Below are 7,500 nucleotides of genomic sequence, written 5' to 3' on the forward strand. Positions count from 1 at the left end.
TCCCCTTCCCTTTGTGATATTGCTGTCCTAGTATTGTTCTCCCCTATAAATAAAAATGTTCTCGACAGCCTTTGAGATTGACAAACAAAACAAAACTACATTATAACAGCCCCTGTATTTCAATTTTTTGCACACCTTTTTATTATTAATTTAATTTTTTTTTTCAAAATTTTAGGAAAATCACTGGCGGGGACTATGGCGCTTTAAAAGGTTTTTTTAATATGGGAACTGAGGAGCCGTATCCCCGCCCCCCTTAAAGGGAGGCCGCCGCCACCGTCCCCTGCCTCGTCCCTGCATAAGTAATTTTGGAAAAATTATCCCCTGGTTTGAATACATTGGGGTGCGCCTCCACCCTTTTCCTTTTTAACAAACCGTCCTTCTTCTGTATTTCCCCTCGTTTTAAAAGTATCCCCCCTTAAAAAATTTTCCCCTTCCTATAGTGAAAAAAGTTTTTTTTGTATTTCCCTTTTTTTTGAAAATTTGATAAAGATAAAGAAGTAAGCTTTCCCCCCTTTGAAAATCATTTCAAATTTTTTATAAAGGGAAACAAAAATCCCTCAATTTTTTAAAATGGAATTAGTTAAAAAAAAAAAGAAACAAAATTTTTTTAGGAGTGAAAAACAAAAAGTTTGCATATCCATAATTTTTTTAAATTTTAAATTTTTAAATTTCCACAATCCTATTAAACCCACAGAATTTTTTACTTTCCCCAAAATTGCTTATAAAACTCGAGGCCAGTCCTGTTATATATCAAAAATTTAACTTGGTTATCTCCTGCATATAAAAGTTAATCAAAATTCCCAATGAACCATAAAGGAAAAAATTAATGCTGAGTTTATGGGAACTTTTAAACAAAAATCCTTTTTTTTGGGAATAAATTTTTGTTAATCTGGAATTTATTCCCGGGGGGCTTTTAAAACCCTTGTTATTACTGCAAAAACACGCCAAAGTACACACAAAGCATAAAAGTATGTTTATTTTTTTTTGTGTTTGTGTTGAGTGTACGGGGGGTTGTGTGGTGTTTTTTGTTGTGTTTTGTTTTTGTTGGGGTGGGTGTGTGTGTTGTGTGTGTGGGGTGTGGTGTGTTTGTGTGTGTGTGTTTGTGTGGCGGGGGGGGCCCGGGGCGCCGGGGTTTTTATTTTATATATATTATATAAAAATTTTATTTATATTTATATAATTTTAATAATTTTTATTCTATATTTTAATATATAAACTTATCTATTATATATAATATAATTTTAATATATATATCTCTATTTTTTTATAATATTAAAAGACTATACAAATATATATATAAAATTAATATATATATAATATATATAATAAAAAAACTTTTATTATATATATAATATATATATCTTTATAATATATTTTAATATATTTAAAATATATAATATTTTATTATATATATTATTTTTTTTTATATATATATATTTATTTATAATAATTTAAATTTTTAAAAATATATATATTTTATATATTTAATCCCCAAAATATTTAAAAAATTATATTATATATATTTATATTTATTTATTTATTTATTTCCCACATCACCCAACAAAACACCCCAACCCCCCCACCTCCCACCCCCCCCCTTGTTTTATTTTTTATCTATATATATTTTTTCTATATTTTATATATTATATATATAATATTTTAAAATATATATATATATAATATATATATTTTATTTCTATTTATTTGTCCTATTTTAATATATATTAAAATTAAAATTTATAGCCATCATTTTCTCAAACCCAAAATCCTTTTCACACCCTCTAAATTTTATTTTTCACCCCTTTTTGTCCCATCTTCAACTCTTCCCCTCTATGGGTAAGTATTAAACTATAATTTATTTAAATTCTTGTAATAATAAAATAATCCCTTAAATTACTTTATTTTAAACCCCTTTTTATCTTCCCCATTTCCTATTTTAATAAAATTTTTGGGGTTTTAAAAAACCCCCAAATTTCCCCAAAAGGCAGCTTTTAAATCCTTACATTTTAAAATTTCTTTCACTACTCCCCCCTAAATTTTTAAATTTTCTGTTTTTGTTTATTTCTCCTATTCTCCTTTTAAAACTTTTCTTGTCCCCCCCCCTTCTTCCCTTCTTCCCTAAAGTTGGCCTTTTGCTTTCCCCCCATTATTTTCTCATTTCTATCTTCTTTCCCCTTTTTCTCTCCTTTCTCCCTCATTTTTTTTTCCCGCCCCAACCCTTTCCCCAAACCAAAAATCTCTCTTTTCCCTTCCCCCTCCCCTTTCTTTTTTTTTTGCTTATAAAACCCAAAAAATCCCCCTGCCCCTTCTCTTTCTTCTTTTTTTCAAAACGTCCTGGGGGGTTTTTTTCTTTCTCCGGCCCCCCCCCCCCCCACACCCCCCCCCAAAAACCCCCCACACAACCCAAAACCCCACAAACCAAAATTATTTTTTAAAATTTAAAATTTTTTTATTTTTTTTTTTTTTTTTATTTTTTATTATTATTTTTTTTTTTTTTATATTTATATTTTATATACGTCATATGTTAGGATTTTATGTCATAATTGTTATGCCGTACATGTCGAGTCGTCAACCAGACTCATAGGTCGACCCTTGTGTATATTTCAGGCTTTGTGCCCAACGTGCACAATTTTAAACAGATATTGAAAGTGTTAATCTAAAAATGACTTTGAACATATGTAAAAAAAAAATAAAATAATACAAAAATTAAGTGACAATTATAATCTTTGTTATCAATATAACCATTCTTATTCGTATAAAATAATGTTAAACATCTAACGAATGAAAACAGAAGTGGAAACAGCGTTGAAGTGAAGAGCCGAAGTACATTTTAAAGGCATTATCTTATCTAGCCCCTAAGAGTTTCTGAAATTAATCTGCATTTTTGTGTTATATTCTAAATCATATGGAATCATAACACTTATAATCTTTGGTCTGATGTCCCGGCACCCCTTTTAAGAAGCAGAAAAATGGCGTGTCTATTGGCAGTCTGCTTACTCATATATTCGTAAGACATTTACGAACTGAATCTTCTTCCTGTGGTTTTCTCCCTCGATTGTTTCCACCCTTGTCAGAACCCAGAACCAAATATCTACTCGTTTTCCAATATCTCTCAGTTCTTCATTTAAAATATGAAATCAGCGCGAGAAGCATGGCCGACGGCATAGACGCAAGAACTATGCATCATGAATCTGATACTGATAGTTATTGCATACTGTCTCTATGCATATCTGAGACAGCGAGGGACCCAGGGATCTATACATCAATACTGCTTCATTACGTACATTCAAGTATAATGGACATTGTACGATATGGCTTCGTGTTCCGCTGCTTTGAATGGCGCTTGCCAATCCCGCTTGCAGCAGCCTCCGTTCGGTTTCATCCTTCGCTGGAATAAATTTGCAACGGAATCTTGCATCAGTCGCCTCAACCGCTTGCATCTCAACGGCAACCTTGTCTTATTGCATCCTGGCTTTCCAGTGCGAGGCGCAATCACCAATGATATAACTTGAAACTGGAAATACATATATCCCTCTAAAAACAATTCTATGTAGTTATTTTTCATGTTGTGATACACTTACTCCAAAGAATTATCATAACTAATTTCAGGAATGATCTTACTACCAAATGGTATTATTGTTCCAAAGAGTTTGGTAAATAGTGTTGTCATGGTCTCGTGTTATACAGGGGATATAGGGTACTCACCTATGAAAATGAATTTGTACAACTAGAAGCAGAAGAAAGCTTAGCGTATTCGAAGCGAAAGCTCAAATTGCATTTCATGTTTTGTGTGGTTTAGTCCGCGATTTCTGAATATCTGATGCTGTGATTGAGAACAAGGTGTAAAGGGAATTGTATCTGTATGTACGCGTTTTCGGTCTTAATATCAACCCTCTTTTTGGTTATTTTAAATATCACTATTAGTTGATTATATTTGATTTCTATTCCTTTCCCTCTTTTTCCCATTTCTTTTTTTTCATTTGTCTCTCTCTCTCTCTTCTCTCTCTCTCTCTCTCTCTCTCTCTCTCTCTCTCTCTCTCTCTCTCTCTCTCTCTCTCTCTCTCTCTCTCTCTTCTCTCTCTCTCCTTCTCTCTCTCTCTCTCTCCTCTCTTCTCGTCTCTCTCTCTCTCTTCTCTCTCTATCTCTCCTCTCTCTCTCTCTCTTTTTCTCTCTCTCTCTCTCCCCTTTTCTCTGTCTTGCCTCTCTCTCTCTCCTCTCTCTTCTCTCTCTCGCTCTCCGTCTCCTCTCGCCCTCTCTCTCTCTCTCTCTCTCTCTCTCTCGTCTCTCTCCTCCCCCCTTCTCCTCTCTCTCTCTGTTTGTCTGTCTGACTCTCCCTCCCTCCCCTCTCTCTCCCTCTCTCTGTTTTTCTGTCTGAACCTCTCCTCTCTCTCTCTCGCTCTCTCCTCCTCTCTCTCTCTCTCACTCTCTCTCTCTCTCTCTCTCCCTCTCTCTCTCTCTCTTTCAGGCAAAGGGAAAAGGTAAAACTTATTTTATTTCTCAAATGTGAAACATATTCATCAAAGTTGTTCCCGCTGCCCTTAAATGAGCACTGGCATTGTCTGTTGATCTAGATTTACCTTCTCTCTACCCTTTGCCGTTTTGTTTCTGACTTCCTACCCCTTCTCTCTTTTTCTTTCACTATCATTCTGCCCGTCTCTCTCTCTCTCTCTCTCTCTCTCTCTCTCTCTCTCCCTCTCCCCTCTTTCTCTCTCTCTCTCTCTCTCTCACTCTCTCTCTCTTTCTCTTTTCACTCCCCCCCCCTCTCTCTCTCTCTCTCCTCTCTCTCTCTCTCTCCCTCTCTCTTTCTCTCTCTCTTTATCTCCCTCTCCTTGTGTGTGTTTGTGTACGCATGTGTATGTTCATCTCTCCATCTCTTGTGCACGTATCGATTTAAATTATCTTCATCCCTCTTCGTTTATCTACCCGCAGGCTAAAAGTTTATTTAGATTTTATGCATCCTACTGTGCGCTCGAGTGAACGGTTTGATGAATACCGGCTCTGGCGCACAGGCCTGAGAACTAGTGGAAAAAGGGGGAGGGGCAGAGGGGGCTGCTGTCAGTCCCATTCCCATGATAAAAAAAAATGCTGTAAATACCGATATATTCGCTGAAAATCGTATTTCTCAAATGGATTTGAACTTATGTTTGTAAGAATGGGAGCTCGTTTTTACCCTGAGAAGGCAAAAAAATTTGTACTGAAGACTAACTGTGAACAAAGCTATAAAATGTCTTCAGAATAAGACTATATTAAAAATGCTTCAACTCAACATCGCTGATTCCAGATCTTATACTTATCAAGTTTCATATTCGCACCATTCTCCTTGATAACCTGTAACTAGCCGAAGCTTGCTTACGTATTGTGTGTCAAGATTTACTACCTTAGATCGGATCATCTTTAGGGATTTCGATAACGTAGATGGTCTAATTTGTAACATACAATTACAAATGTTTTCATGGAATTGACCGAACTATATTCGGCATAATGGTTTTCTTCTTTTCCTTAATATTATTCTCGAAAGTGTAACCTCTATTCACGGAAAGATGTGAAAACTTGTTTATGACCGTCCTCTCTCAGCTTATCTGATAACAGCGATCGATTACTGCGGACGCCGGCTTGCCTCCGAGCTGAAAAAAGTAAGCAATATCAATAACCTATCCCACCAGCCCGGTGCAGCATCTTCAAATGCACATGCGCGTTCATGTAGCAATTTATTAGGATGGTATCTAGAGGACTCCCTTACTCAAAGCAGTGCTTGCCTTGCAGCGGATGCCCTCGCCACCTCTCGAGATTCCCGCGAAGAATGCTGCTATCATGCCGTTAAACGTTCATTTGGGAATGGGCTGAGGAGGAGGTCGCCGCTGTCTCTCTCTGGTACCGGCCTCTCCAGCGGCTGACCTCCAGTGCTGATCCTTTCCGCGGTCTGCTGCTAGTATTCTCATCAAGGGCTGCCAATGTGACTGGGAACCCAGACTGAAAGATGCGTCTACCCTGATCTAGATCCCTCTGCGCTAAAAAGGACGGAGGTCAGCAGGCAGGCATCCCCGGGCATGCGTATAGCAGGCTTCTTTATCTAGAAAGCATGACCTTATGCTCTCCCTTTGACATCAGCCTTTGCAAGCCACACATTCGCATGATAATAGGATCATCGCTTCCTGCAACAGCGGCGCTTGCACTAGCTGCCGATGTGCAATTTGTAATGGTAAAAATATTTTCCATGTTTTACCCTCATAACAGAACCGCGGGCTGTTTGTCCCGAAATAACTGAATGGGTATATAAATAGAAACAGGTTTAAAAGGGTGCAGGAATTGGCATTATCATAACATTATATAAATTGTATCCCTGACAATGCATTTGGTTTAAGTCATCATCAGTATGGAAAAACATAATTATACCAATAATCAACTGCATTCATAAACATCATTCAGCATAAAAATATACATGCTTTATTGATACTGGCAGATCATTACTCCGATTACGCCAACTTTACTGCATATAACAAATATACAATGCAAAATAGAAAGGGCGGGGGTGCCTACTGTATATTTCATCAATATCTGCTTCATTTTATCTTGACTTTAATACAGATACCTATATATTGTAATAATTGCGGTCTTCTTGTGTCTTGTCTGCTTGTGCTGTGTATGAATGTTTACCATCTAAATAGATGGATACATAGAGGAAGAGAGAGAAAGGGAGGAGGAGAAAGAGAGAGAGAGAGGGGGGGGGGAAGAGATTAATACAGATACCTATATATTGTAATAATTGCGGTTTTCTTGTGTCTTGTCTGCTTGTGCTGTGTATGAATGTTTACCATCTATGTGAATATCGGACACTTTTCGTTATAAAAACAAGTTTTTCGTTATAATCTGGCTATCCCAGGAGGATGCTCCATTTCCTTTTTTCAACATTTCCATGCGGAAGTATTAATACAACTTGCTTTATTTTCTGACAGTAATCCAAAGTCATGAAATTTCCAAAATGTTTAAGCGTTATTATGTACACCAAGAGAGAAAGAGAGAGAGAGAGAGAGAGAGAGAGAGAGAGGAGAGAGAGAGAGAGAGAGAAGGAGATGAGAGGAGAGGAGAGAGAGGAGAGGAGAAAGGAGAGAGAGAGAGAGAGAGAAAAGAGGAGAGAGAGGAGAGAGAGGGAGGGAGAGAGGAGAGAGAGAGAGAGAGGAGAGAGAGAGAGAGAGAGAGAGAGAGAGAGAGAGAGAGAGAGAGAGAGAGAGAGAGAGACAGACAGAGAGAAAGAGTGTTTGTTTGCTTGTTGTTTGTTTGTGTATGTATGCGTGTGTGTGTGTGTGTGTGTGTGTGTGTGTGTGTGAGAGAGAGAGAGAGAGAGAGAGAGAGAGAGAGGAGAGAGAGAGAGAGGAGAGAGAGAGAGAGAGAGAGACAGAGAGACAGAGAGAGAGAGAGAGAGAGACAGAGAGAGAGAGAGAGAGAGAGACTTTCCGAAACCATATATCCTGTCGTAACGAACAGCCTAAGGCCAGTAAAAGG

Source organism: Penaeus monodon, chromosome 1 (assembly GCF_015228065.2).
Source record: "Penaeus monodon isolate SGIC_2016 chromosome 1, NSTDA_Pmon_1, whole genome shotgun sequence".
Classification (NCBI taxonomy): Eukaryota; Metazoa; Arthropoda; class Malacostraca; order Decapoda; family Penaeidae; genus Penaeus; species Penaeus monodon.